Below are 13,714 nucleotides of genomic sequence, written 5' to 3' on the forward strand. Positions count from 1 at the left end.
CATCTAAATGCACTTCTAATTCAACTTTCACAGAGAGTCTATTGGGCACACTTCTAAATTCAACTTCTAAATGCACTTCTAAATTCAACTTTGCGCAGAGGCTATTGGGCACACTTCTAAATTCAACTTTCACAGAGGCTATTGGGCACACTTCTAAATTCAACTTTCACAGAGGCTATTGAGCACACTTCTAAATTCAACTTCTAAATGCACTTCTAAATTCAACTTTGCGCAGAGGCTATTGGGCACACTGTTAGGAAAGATTTCGTAATTGTAGGTAATTTTCCTTCCATGTGGCCACCCCTAAACTTTTTGCTGTTGTTTTTCACCTTGTTCTCGACTTTGCCAGAGAAGTGCAGCCTTCTGCCGCACTCCTCTGGGCTTTCGCTCCATTCTTACGGGGAAACTGACATGCCCTTAAGACAGTCAGTACCGGGAAACGCTGTTTTCCGTAGTTTCTTTTATCATGTTGCGGCTTTCGTGCAACATGACACAAGAGGGCACTGTAAGCTAAGTTACTGCTCTCTTGGGTCTCTAGCCTTCTACAGGCCCTAGATACTCTTTTTGGATTGTAACTGATCGGTGCAAGTGATTCACGGACGGGAATGGTGGCAGCGATCGTTTCTTGTGTTTTGAGCTCCTTTTGGCGTTTTAAGCGTGTTTCTCGCGCTTAGCCCAAAATGGTGGCCTGGCTCCCAAAATGGCCAGACCACGAGGCTCCTTTGTCCTGTCCGCTGACCGTCTTGCTCCCTTCACCTTCCCCAAGTCGAGCCGACCCGGGGCCTTCCTTATTTGGGCATGTACTTTCCCGCGAAACAGGGATGCTTTCGCGGGCTTCTACATGCCTGGTGTGTGCCTCCAGGATGTGGGCTGGGATGTCTGGTCCCAATACACATCCTGGGTGCCAGAGAGTCTAGGGTGGTGTGAATGCCTGGGACCACCGTGGTCCGTGATAGGTCCACGTATGGTGTGAGTGTTGATGAGCGGATCTCCCATTAGGTCCCCACCGTTTTGGCGCGGAGGGAACCGTGGATAAGAGGGGGCTGGAAACACCACTACCAGGTCGATCTCCTGAGTTCTCACAAACGAAGGAATACAGGAGCCAAGTATCCTGCAACCAAGAGGCTGAACCGAGGAATCGCTGGTGACCCGCTGAAGGACTGCTCCTCTGCACTGCGGTCGCCTTGTGAAACCCTTTTTACCTTTGATCGAACCAGAAGGCCTGTACTGGTACTTCGACCCTTGGAATAGCGGGGACAGCTATTCTCGGCATCTTCATCATCTCCTGCTCGTAAGCCTTCGGAAGCGTCTCTGGGCCATCCAGCAGACTGACCAGCCTACACAGGAGTCTTGCTCTGTAACCGCCGCCAGGTTGTGTAGTATTTCGAGTCCTTGTCACTCTCACACGATTCGTACACTTGGCGTTCCCAGGTCTGAAGGGAGTAGTGTACATTTGGCTCAGATACACACGGCCGCTCCGTTGCCCTGCTGTGGTAACAATCTGTGCGGGTCCACTTCGTTTGGGACGTCTTCTACTCAACTCTGCTGCTGCAGATTCAACACGACGACGAGACGTCCCCTGCGCTCCTGAACCTGCCAGCGACTGAAACTGACGCGGAGAAGCCTGGGTCTGCTTGCATCGGGGACCGGTGAGTAGCATAGCTAGGAACTGGTCGCCCTCCTGCAGGAGCCCATAGCTTTTCCCCGCTGTGTCAAAACAGCACGCCTTTCCGTACTCGCGCTCTGCTTCTGCCCACAGTGGAGGCTGCGCTTGAGTCACAGAACTCTGTTCTTCTTCATTCGTGCACTAAACTGAACTGCCTGATTTCCCTCGAAGAGACTCCCCTTTTGCCCGTTGGCACCAGCGTGTGCAGGTTCTTTTGAGCACAAGGCTCCACTCTTCGTAGGGCTCGGACTTCCTTTTAGTTAGGTGCCTCTGAAGGCGGACTGGGTCTAAGCATTATTTCGCACTGCCTGTTTTCCTTCCCTTTTAGGTGGACTACACATTTCGTGCATCTAACGCTTGAGACTTGTTTGTATTTGTATATATATTGCATTGGTATGGTATGTGTTGGTTTACTAGAGTTGTATTGTGATTTCTCGCTACGGTCATTGTTTTAAAGGCCTTGGAATAAATGTGTATATATTTTTAATATAACACCTGTTTGGAGTAGTTTGTAAGTGTCCTTGCTTTGTGTGCTCATTGCGGGCTTTCAGTCACCCTCACCCCTCTTGAGACCTAGTCTTGACCGCCGCGATCGCTACCCTGATTGGTCTGGCTTGTCCAGAGGTTACCTTGTTCCAAGTAATTAGGTTGGCCTTCTGAACTTCTGCGCCACCAGGACAGAGTTCAGAAATCCGTCTTAACACACATTTCTAAATTCAACTTTGCACAGAGGCTATTGGGCACACTTCTAAATTCAACTTTGCACAGAGGCTATTGGGCACACTTCTATATGTAATGCTAACAAAATATGATGATTTTACAATGGTTTAGTTTCTAGGTTGGCTGGTAGGGTAGTATGGTGGGAAGTAATTGCTTTTGACCCTGCCTTTGCCACCCTTACTTATTGTTGGCTTCTTGCTTCTCCTGCTACCTGCAGATACAATCTGGAGCCGTCTGTAGGAGCCGTCCTTTGCCTTGGGTCTTTATCTGTAGGGGCTGCACGGGCAGAGGGCTGCCCTGGAAAGGCAGCAATGGCCTGTGTGACACCAAGGATTCATCAATCTTCCGGGGGCGGGAAGCAGCAATCAGAAAGAGGATCGGGTACGGTGGGAAGAGGGCGAACAAAGGGACAGGGCAGAGCCCAGGTGGGATAACCGTTGGAATGCACTCACCTCCTCGGCTTCAACTATTTTGGGGATCATCCAATCCACCCAGGCAAACCCGGAGGGGTCGGGCTTAGGAGGAGGCATGCTGTCATGAACCATCGTGCTTGCCCCTTTTGGACTTCGTGGTCCATGATGCGCCGCGGTGTCTACTCCGCGGTCCTTCCAACATGTCCGACACTTCCAATGCGCGCCGCGCCATTCTCTCTTACTACGTTCAGCTTCCTAGAAAAAGGCCACGCCTACGTGTCTCGGCGCTACTGCGTGGTGTAACTAGACGTGCGTTCCAAAGTTCGCTTCGCTCTCCCAGTTATTCCTTTTTCTTCCTCCCTTCCTGGTATCCAATTCACCCTACCCTTGCCCCATATTCGTGGACTATTCCTGGAATTTACCGGTTCCTTCGGGTCCTTCGTTTGCTTCCTGGTCCCTCGCTCGGAAGCGGTACTCGGAAGGCTGCAACTTCATGCTGGACTCTGAAGAACTGCGTCCAGGTTTGTACAAGTCCCGGACAGTAAGGAAGAAAGAACCTACCTCCAAGAGCGTCACAAGAAAGGAAAGACAGGTGAGAAGAGGTGAAACTTGTGACACAGAGCGTGAAAAGAACGGACCATGAAAGAGGAGTTGTAGACGATAAAGACAAACAGGAAATCACAACTAAACCCAGTAACAAATCCGCTGAGACATAGAGAATAATGAGATGAGAAACAAATGGATTAGCCATTTGCAGTAATGGATTTCTCTTTTTGTTTAGCTGCAACTAAAGGAGTTTTGGCGTCATGATACCTTGTAAAAATCGTTAAGCAATTCAAACAAGTAAATAAAAATGTTTGTTTTAAAAGAAACTAGGTATATGAAAGAATTCTATCTAATGATATTCTACAACCTCAACGAGTTCCACTCGGCCACAACTGCCCTGCCTTAAAACTAGCATCAATTTGAAGTAGAGAGGCTCAGCTTCACCTCACTGATGATGCCCAACAAGGCTGAAACACGTGTATGGGGTTGCTGTTGGTACTCTTGTTCAGAGAGGAATTGCCATATCATTTCGGTGCTGGACTGCCCATGTGGGCGGGACAAAGACTGATATGCAAATGGGTATTTCCCATCTGTGAATTGTACAGTGAGCGAAAAGCAGATGGCTGTGAACTCTCAATGTGGTTAACAACCACTGAACAGGTTATCATGGCTTGTTCTTCCGAGAGAGGGGCGTCTGCTACCTTTGTTGAATTCAATTTGAAGTACCACTTGTAGTGTTTCTACTATGAAAATGTAAATTGTATGCATATCGCCTCCCTGTATTGGAGCCCTTATTTTAGACCTTGTTAAATGGCTGACCTATATAAAAAGTGAAAGGATTGCCTCAGGGGTGAGGCTAGAATCCAGCACGTGTGGCCTCTCACTTCCCCAACAAATATTCTAACATGCAGTCCGCCACGAGTCTGCCTGTGGCATTTACCTGAACTCCTATGTTCATGCGAATAAGAACAGCGTGTTGTGTCCACTGTGAACCTCACGTAGCTGTTAAAGCCACATATCGTGAAGAATTTTGAGCCAAAAGAGCATGCTCAAGTACAGTATAAGTTATCTTACCAGCTAAGAAAGAGACTCGGATACAAAATGCAGGGATTGCTCTAAGCAGGGGTGTTGCTAGGTCTGGAAAAGATCTGGGGCTACGCTAATGACGGGACTGTCAGGACTCGGGGCTAGCTAGCCTTTTGGTTGTAGCCACTGAGCTTCTTTGCAGGGCTACAACCAACAGACCAGGGGCTATAGCCCCCTAAGCCCCCCTTAGCAACACCTCGGGATATAAGAGAGTGAGTCTGAATAAGATGGAGAGGGTCTTGGAGAAAGGGACTCTGATAGTTATAGCAGCTCTAGGGGCAAATTCTAAGTAGGTAATGCACAGAAGAGCAGCCATGTGAGAATGGTCCTAAGGATAGTGCTTCTGGGAAAAGGGTCTTGGAAAGAGAGGGCCTCCGAGGGCGGTTCTGAGAGAGACCATGGGGTTCTGGCCACATGAGCCCGGGGGTTTTAAGCTACATACATCTCATTAAGGGAGCTGCACACAGAAAACCCCTTTGGGGAAACCCTGCCCCCCCCTCCCGCAATCCTCAATACAAGGTGGCCGGGCTTTCTGGCTGCACTAACACGGTGCAATTGTGGGTATAGTTTCAGAACACTGTCCAGGGCTGGTTTTGGATGCCAGGCCAGCCCTTTAAGTGGGCTCTAGGACAGAGTCCTTGTGTCTGGGGCATTGAAGCCCCTAGGCATGGGGACGGTCACTACGACCCTATCAATTATTTGTAGGTCATACCTGTGAAGCACTTCAACCAGGAAGCAATGTGGATATTCAGTGGCACCAACATATTTTGGTTGAGTGTCATGCAAATACTCTGCAGCAGATATTACTATAATATCATACTGTACTGATTCTCTCTCTCTCACACACACACACACTCTCTCTCTCGGAATTTTGGGTAAATTTGAATTGGGGGGGTCTCCCCCTTGGACGGGTGAGGCAGTGGGGGAGGAGTGGGTGGGGCCGATGGGCGTGGTCCCAGGCCAGGCCACACAAATCAGTATCTCTTCAGAGAGCCCAATTCTGGCGCTTTGCATAAAAGGAAAGAGTATTATGGGAACGTAAGTAACCAGAATGCTTATTTTGAAACATGTCTTGCTGTAATTCAGTCCCTTTTGAAAGAAGAATGTAAGTTGGGGTCTGCAGTTTTAATTGGTCACATCACTCATCCTAAGAAGAAAAAATGTATTTTACATTGCAGGACATATATTTCCGGTCTGGACAGATACAAGCAAGCGAGGCTTTGGCTGTTTCTGTAAGTATAGGTCCATGCCGAATCAACTGAAAGTGTCCTTTTCTTGAAACATGGGTTGCGCGCATGTAATGACTCGACTTCAGGACAGATCTAGGTGGGGGTGTCCTGTTCTCAAGCCGAGTTGTCACACACTCAAACAAGCAACCCACGCTTCTTCGAGCAGACTGCGTACAGAAGACTCGGCAGAGCTGCAGTCTTCTGAAGCCTGCTCGTTAAAGTGTGCGTGTTGTGGGCACGCCCCTGGGTATGGGGAGTGGGTTGCAAAACGTGTTTTACCGTAGCACCGCTCTGGCACATTCCCTGCACTAAATGTGGCACTGCTAGTCATCCAGTGTGCTATAACAATAACCAATGGCACCGACATCCATATAATTGTGCCCATGTGAACATCCTGTGGTACTGATGGCTTTATTGTATGCCAGGAATGAAGTCCTTAATTCTGCATCCTATGTTGTAGTACCTCCACAAGTCGCTTGGAAGAAGAGTTGCAATATTCAATGGAAGTTTTCACCTTCTGCTGCAGGGAGATGCAGTCCCTCCTACTCTTCTGGATGCAAGGAACTGTTCTCCTTTCAACACCATAGGCTCAGAAACCCCTCCCAGAGATGCATGCAGATGTAGCCACCTCAATCCCTCCCAGAGATGCATGCGGATGTTGTCATCCTGGATATTGGACATCAGAGACCACTTTCGGAGACAGATGCGGAATCCCACTGTGCTGGCGAAAGCTATAATATTTCCTACACTACAAGCAAAAGGGAGCTGTAGTCTTTCCCCTTGCACCCAGGCTGAGCTTAAAAAGTTGCAATCCCCCTCCTGCACCTTGGACTACAGGCAAATGTCATCCCCCTGATGGGAGTCATTTTTTGCGCTGCAGGTCTCTCCTCACTGCTTTAGCCCCTTCCCCTATCCTCCTGCAGAGGGAGCATTAGAAATGATTTGGTCCCGCCTCCCTCCTGCAGCAGAGGAAGCACTCCCTGCAGGCGCAGCTCCCACAATCCTCCGCGCAGGAGGCACACCAATAGGGAAGACAATAGCAGCTTCTGAGGGAGTGAGAGGAGAGAGAGGCAGCATTAAGGAGCGAGACAATAGTGGAAAAAACCGGCAGAGAGAGATTCGGGGGTATAATAAGCGGTAGCATGAGGGAGAAAGGCAGGGACATGAAGAAGGGCAGGTGGCAAGAGTCCAGGCAGCCGTCCTGTCTACGACCTCCTACACAGACAAGACAGACATCGGTATCATCGCCCATCCCAGGCAAGGTACACAGGTAAGAGGAGCTCATAAATCCCCCTGTGCGATCGCGCTTGCGCAGCGCAAATATGTCACACGGAGCGGCTGATTTTGTTCCCGTGAGGCATCACTGTTCTACGCATGCTCTGCTGGCACTTCGTGACCGTGTGTCACATAACGAAAATGGACGCACGGCCTGGCACTGCGTGCCCACGCTTGATATTTCAAAAATACTGTAGCGCTGGAACAACTATCTGTGTCTCAAAGACTACTAAACTGATTATGTTCAGCAATTAAACGAATCCTCATTCTAATGGCCTTACATTTCCCAGACCCTTCTTCATTGCGAACACGTCCAATCAAAACACAATATGAATAAAGGGGCATACCACTGACCTCTAGCAAGCAATTGGACTGAACTATCCAACGGCTAAGAGCTAGATTTGTTTAAAGTAATATTGGGCTGACGTTTACACTCAGACAACAATGCACCAATTAAATATATCACACTGTGCCGAAAATGTCAAAAAAGTTAAGTACACAAGATCAGAAACCACGCCACAACTGCTCTGAGATGTAGGCGAGTCCCTGACCCCCAGCTGCGGGCCCGTCTGTAGATAGTGAGCGATATAATGATCACAGCAGGTTCTGGGGGAGAACGTGTGATACTTGGGCCACTTTTGCCGTCTACTGCACTCCCATATATATCTTATTCATAGCATTTGCCCACTCACCTCTTGCTAATTACCCTGCACTCTTTTCATTGGAGTTGCATGCTTGATTTCTTCTCTCTCGCTCACCCACCTATCCCACCCTTGTACTCTGCACCCTCTGTTGGCGGTCGCTTGTAGGCCGCCTCCGTGAGCCCCCCACCCCCTGTAGAACAGAGACACGGAGACGTGGATGTTGTCGGTGTGGGCTCCCCGGTGAACTGACGTCACCAGGAGCCGCCCCGTTTATTTAAACATGCACGCGACGGAGTTGACGTCACTCCGTCGCGTGCGTACCCTTAAAGGGGCAACGCCACACTCCTCCTTTTCCATAACAACAAATTGGAAATAGGAGTATACAATTAACACACTTCTAGAACACAGAACACTTTAAACGTTTCAACAAAACACACCCCCATTTATTGACAGCCACCCCGGATCCCCCGTGTGGGCCTGTCATGGCCTGACCATTAGTCCCCGGTCAGCCTCCCCCTTCAGTCTGTAACATAGTCACTGAGACGGACAGGTTTCCCACGCCCTGATCTCAGGGGGTACCTCCTGCCATCGTCTCGGGCTGGTGTTCCGGAGGTAGGTCCGCTTCGAGCCGGCGATTCCACTGCGGCACTTTCTCCCCCACCTTCATCCAACACACCTTCACTCTCTCTGCTGTCCGGGTCAGCCGCTCTGGATTCACCAAACTTCCTGAAGAAGGATGCATTCCTGGTTACCGATGACGTTCCATCCGATGCAGTCACCATTGACCCCTTGACCGCCACCACGTCCAGGGGCGAGGGCTCATATGTGAGCGACAATTTTCCATGTGGATGGCGATTTCTCACCAGCACCTCATCCCCAAGGGCAATGTGTGGGGGTTTGAGCCCCCTCCGGATGTTCTCCATCCGCGTCCTGATCTGTCTGTCCTCTTCCACCTGCTCATTGTCGATGACGGCAGGGTCTCGGTCCCCCAGTTCCGGTATGACGTCTCTCGGGCACCGCTGGAATAGTGCCTCTGCCGGGGCCACCCCCGTAGACGAGTGAGGGGTGGTGCGATAGCCTCGCAGAAACACGTACAGAGCCCTCTTCAGACACTCCCCTTTTCCATGGGCAATGCGGAAAACCTTGTTGAGGGTACGCATCATTCGTTCAGCCTCCCCGTTGGCACGGGGCCACAGTGGGGTGACCCGTCGGTGTTGGATGCCATAATCTTTCATGAGTTCTGCGAAGCTCTCCCCTTGGAACGGGGCTCCGTTGTCCGAGCACAGCACAGAGGGGAGTCCATGAGTGGCAAAGATCTTTTCCAGCGCCACCACCACGTTCTCAAACGCCACTGAGTCTATGAACTCAACTTCCGGGTATCTCGACCACTCGTCTACCACCACCAGAAAATGCGTACCTCTGGAGGTAGACCCTGAGTCCGCGTGCACCACCTCCCACGGCCGAGTCCCGCGGGGCATTGTCTCTATGGACGGTTCTTTCAGTGCCGGGGCCGCCGCCTGACACCACACACAAGATGCTACGAATGCTTCCACCTTCCGCTCCAGCTCAGGAAACCACACCTTCTGCCGGAGACGAGCCTTGGTCTTGGGAGCCCCTTGATGACCCTGGTGTGCTAGCGCGATGACCTGCGCCACTTTGCTCTGGGGCACCACAATTCTTTCACCTCTTAGTAGCAGTCCTGAATCGGAGAATGTTAGCTCCTCTCTTACTTTCCAGAGCTGCTCGAGGGTGACCCGGGCCTCACACGTTCTTCGCTCCACCGCCTCCAGCACTGTCTTCCAGGCACCCTTCTGCATGGCTTCCCTCAAGATGGAGAAACACTCGTCATTTTTCGATGCCACTTCCAGATCTTCCACCTGCATGGAGTTGGGTGTCGCAGTCTCCACCACGAGGCAGACATGTTCGTCAGCTTCCTCCGCTGACGCCGATTCCTGCGAGTCGTCCCTGGGGTGACGGGACAGGTAGTCCGCCGCATTGTTGGCACCGGGGCGGTATGTCAATGATACTCCGTATTCCAGCAGGGCGAGCATCCACCGCTCGATCCTTACTGGCGGGCGAGATGACGAGCCCGCCATGATCGGCAACAGCGGCTTATGGTCCGTGACTACGGTCACGGGACGCCCCAGAATGTAAAGGCGAAAGTGCCGACAGCCCCACAGCACCGCCAGGGCCTCCCTCTCGATTTGAGAGTATCGTTGTTCGGTGTCAGACAGGGCCTTGCTGGCGTAAGCAATCGGCCGGACCTCCTGGTCTTTTCCTACCTGTGTGAGCACCGCCCCTAGCCCATAGGGGCTGGCGTCTACCACAATCTCCGTCTGCAGGCGTGGGTCAAAGAAAGCCATCGTGTCATCCGCCGTCAGTGCCCCCCGAATATCGTCAAACGCCGCCAGTTCCAGAGGGCCCCACTGCCAGGGGGCGTCCTTCTTGGTGAGCGACCTCAGGGGCTCAGAGCGGGACGCGAGATTTCTGATGAATCGGCCACAGTAGGTGACCATCCCCAGAAAACTCCTCACCTCCGCGACATTTTCAGGCGGGCGCGCCTCTTTGATGTCTCTCACTTTGCGGGGGTCTGGTGACACCCCGTCAGCCTTGAACACGAACCCAAAGAATTCGATCTCCGTCTTCAGAAATTCGCACTTGTCCTTATGCAACGTGAGGCCCAGCAGACGTAGCCGTTCAAAAGTCCTGGACAGGCGTGCCAGGTGCTCTGCTTCGGATTTGGCGTACACCAGGATGTCGTCGCTGATATTGATGACACCCTCCAGATCCGCCAGTGCACCTCTTATTATATTTTGAAAAACCTCCGCTGCCGAGGACACCCCAAAGCTGAGTCTTTTATATCGGTATAGCCCCCGATGCGTGGTGAAGGTGGTGATATATCTGGACTCGGGGTGCAAAACCACCTGATGATAACCTGATCTCAGGTCGAGTTTGGAGAAAAATCTTGCCCCCTGCAGCTCCGCGATGATGTCATCGATGGTGGGGGTGAGGTGTCTCTCCCTCTTTATGGCCTTATTGGGCAGTCGCATGTCCACACATATTCTTACAGCATCGGGTTGTTTAGGCTTGCGGGCAATGACAATGGGGGACACCCAGGGGGTGGGTCCATCAACCTTTTCAATTATGTCCAGCCCCACGAGATTGTCAAGCTCACGATCCACCAGGTCCCTGAGATGGAACGGAACCCGTCGGTGCTTCAGTGCCACTGGTTGTATGGATTCGTCTATGTGGAGCCGGACAGGCTCGCCCACCAGCTGTCCGATGCCCTCAAACAGGGACCCATGTTTGGCCAGGAGGACCTGGATGTCCTCCAAGTATACTGCATAAGCGAATGTGACGATACCCAGTGCCTCCGCCGCGGCACAGCAGAGCAGGGTGTTATCGCTCACCGGCGTCACGTAGAACCGAGCCCGTATGTGTGAGTCCCCATACTGCACACGGGCCACGAAAACACCGTCCAGAGGTAGAGGCCGATCCCCGCCGAAGGCGAATATGCGTGCCCTTGGCGCCGCCAGCGCAGGTGGGGCCCTCATGTTCTTGTGATGCTGGCGGGCCATTACATTTACAGATGCGCCAGTGTCCACAAGCATCGGCACAGAGTCTCCATTCACCAGCACATTGCACCTGGGTTGTCTCTTGGAGCGGGACTTAAGCATGCTTACGCTGGACACGAAGAACACGTTCTCTTCATCTTCGTCCTCCTCCTCGTCCTCCTGGGGTGCTCCCTCGTCCCCTTGGTCGACCTGGGCAACGTTGGAGGCCCTCTGGGGGCGGAAGAAACCAGCTCGAACTGGTCCTCTTGGCACTACCTTGGGTGCGGCCGATTTGCACATCCTTGCGAAGTGGTCAGGGCCCGCACATCGGCCACACTTGACACCCGTGGCAGGACACTCTGCGGGATGTGGGAGATCATAGCCACACTTCGAGCACGGGACATTCGATCCTTGTGCGCGCTGACCCTGGTTGTTCAAAGGGCGCCTTAACCCGCGGCCTCTTCCGACCGCGCAGACCTCCTCCAGCTTGGCTGGGCGGACCCCCGCCTCCATCCTGGTTGCACGCAGTTCAGAGACCTCGTGGCACCTCCCCAGTTCTAGGATGCGAGGGAGGGTGATGCCCGGTTCGCGCAGGATCTGGCGTCTCAGCTTCCCCGAGCTGCAACCCTGAATTAGTTGGTTCCTAATCATGACATCGGGGTCATTCCAGGCACACGGGGCTGCCATGCGCCGTAGTCGCCCAAAGAATACATCCAGAGTCTCGTCATCCTTCTGGCGGGCTGTACCCATGAGGAAGCGTTCATAGTCCGCATTGGCCATCGGCAGAAAATGATTATGGAGCGCCTCTTTGGCCGCCGCAAACGATCCATCCACCGGCTGTAGGGACATAAATACCTCATGCACTGCCGGGCCAGCGGAATACAGTAGGGTGGCCAGTTTGCCGTCATCCGTTGTTTCCATAGTGGCCCTGAAATACATTTCCAGTCTGTCCATCCACATCTTCCACCTCTGTCCAAGGCCAGCTGGAGCACCTGAGATATCAAACTCAGGCATTGGTTGCAAGGACCCTGGTGGCTTCGGCGGAGGGACAGGCAGTGCCTGACCGACAGCAGCAGGAGCAGCAGCAGCAGCAGCAGCAGCAGCAGCAGCAGCAGCATCCATGGTGGAGAGCGCACAGGCACCCCAAGGATTGACAAGACAAGGGGCCGCAACTCACCACCAGCCTTGACCTTTGCGGAGTGATCACCTCAGCCAGTCTGCAGACAATGGTGTATCCAAAAATTGAGCAGAGGAGGAGACCCCTATTTAACCAGCAGGCCTCCCATGGAGTCTCTCAGCCACTGCTCGACAAAATGTGCATAAATTGTCAGAATTTCACTATGAAATTGACATATGTCGTGTCCAACGATCATCCGCCGCTGAATTATCCAAAAATTAGACCTGGATGGCTCACCGACGCTTCGTTACGAAGCCGTGAGTCTCCAGGATCTATTTATCAAAATGGCCGCCGGCCGCGTGTGTCGCTTCCTTCTCTGCGGGTGTTCGGAGTTCGCCGCGCGCTCACACTCGATCATCTGCGTCGCGTCGGAACTCCCCCGCAGTTCATGGAAGCGATCCCATCCTCGTCGCCACTGTTGGCGGTCGCTTGTAGGCCGCCTCCGTGAGCCCCCCACCCCCTGTAGAACAGAGACACGGAGACGTGGATGTTGTCGGTGTGGGCTCCCCGGTGAACTGACGTCACCAGGAGCCGCCCCGTTTATTTAAACATGCACGCGACGGAGTTGACGTCACTCCGTCGCGTGCGTACCCTTAAAGGGGCAACGCCACACCCTCCACAAAAGACAACATAGTCTCTTCTCTTGTTCCAACTAATAGCCCCCCAACTCTGACCTCAATAACTCTTTCCCCCTCTTCCTACTCCACTCATGACCAACAAAGCACACCCTTTGATCCGCCTTCCACCCCCCATATCCTTGTCTAGAGGCCACCAAGCCCTCTCAACAGCTAACGCCCTGACCTTAAACTGCTTCTTGTCCTACTCCTCACAGAGGCCCTGATCCCTCTACAAGGAGGCTTCACATTTCCTGAAATCTATTTAGGAGGTCGGGAAAATTATATCGGTAAAGAGTATCATGGGAATGGCTAAGAAAAATCCCCAGGTATTTAAGGTAGCTTCTTGGCTTCCCATTTAAATGGGAACAGGTGTGTATCGAATTGGACATCATTGTTGGATTCTGTTATATTAAGACACATGATTTGGGGTAATTAATAGCATAACCTGAAATATGTTTCAACTGATCTAGTTCTTCTACTGTTATGAAGTGGATTTGGGGTTTTAAATCATAAAGATCACATCATCTGAGAATAAAGCAAGCTTGTGTGTAGTTGACCCAGTTTTTCAGTCTACGGTAAATCTCACACAAACACTGTTTATGTTCCTATTCTAAAGCAGTGATCTGGGTTTCAAGGTCATCTAGCTCGGATCGCATTAGCCTATGCTTTGTTGTTGATAATTTAATTAATTTGCCTTTGAGCACCACTTTACAGGCTTCCAAGTGCTTTTCCAATGAGACGTCCCGGTTTTCATATGTTTTGAAGTATTGGGTAATATTATTATTTT

General features: G+C 51.8%; 1 protein-coding gene across 1 annotated transcript in view; it reads left to right on the plus strand.

Moving 5' to 3' along the window:
- The first annotated feature begins 6,576 nt into the window (after positions 1-6,576).
- Positions 6,577-13,714, plus strand: part of LOC138567599 (zinc finger protein 585A-like) — an 80,974-nt gene continuing 73,836 nt past the window's right edge. The window contains exon 1 of the mRNA XM_069645986.1: positions 6,577-6,930. The gene's annotated coding sequence lies outside the window, so the exon portion shown is untranslated. The remainder of the gene's footprint in view (positions 6,931-13,714) is intronic.

This window comes from Ambystoma mexicanum, chromosome 2p (genome assembly GCF_040938575.1).
Source record: "Ambystoma mexicanum isolate Mex_15411 chromosome 2p, UKY_AmexF1_1, whole genome shotgun sequence".
In the NCBI taxonomy this organism is placed as follows: domain Eukaryota; kingdom Metazoa; phylum Chordata; class Amphibia; order Caudata; family Ambystomatidae; genus Ambystoma; species Ambystoma mexicanum.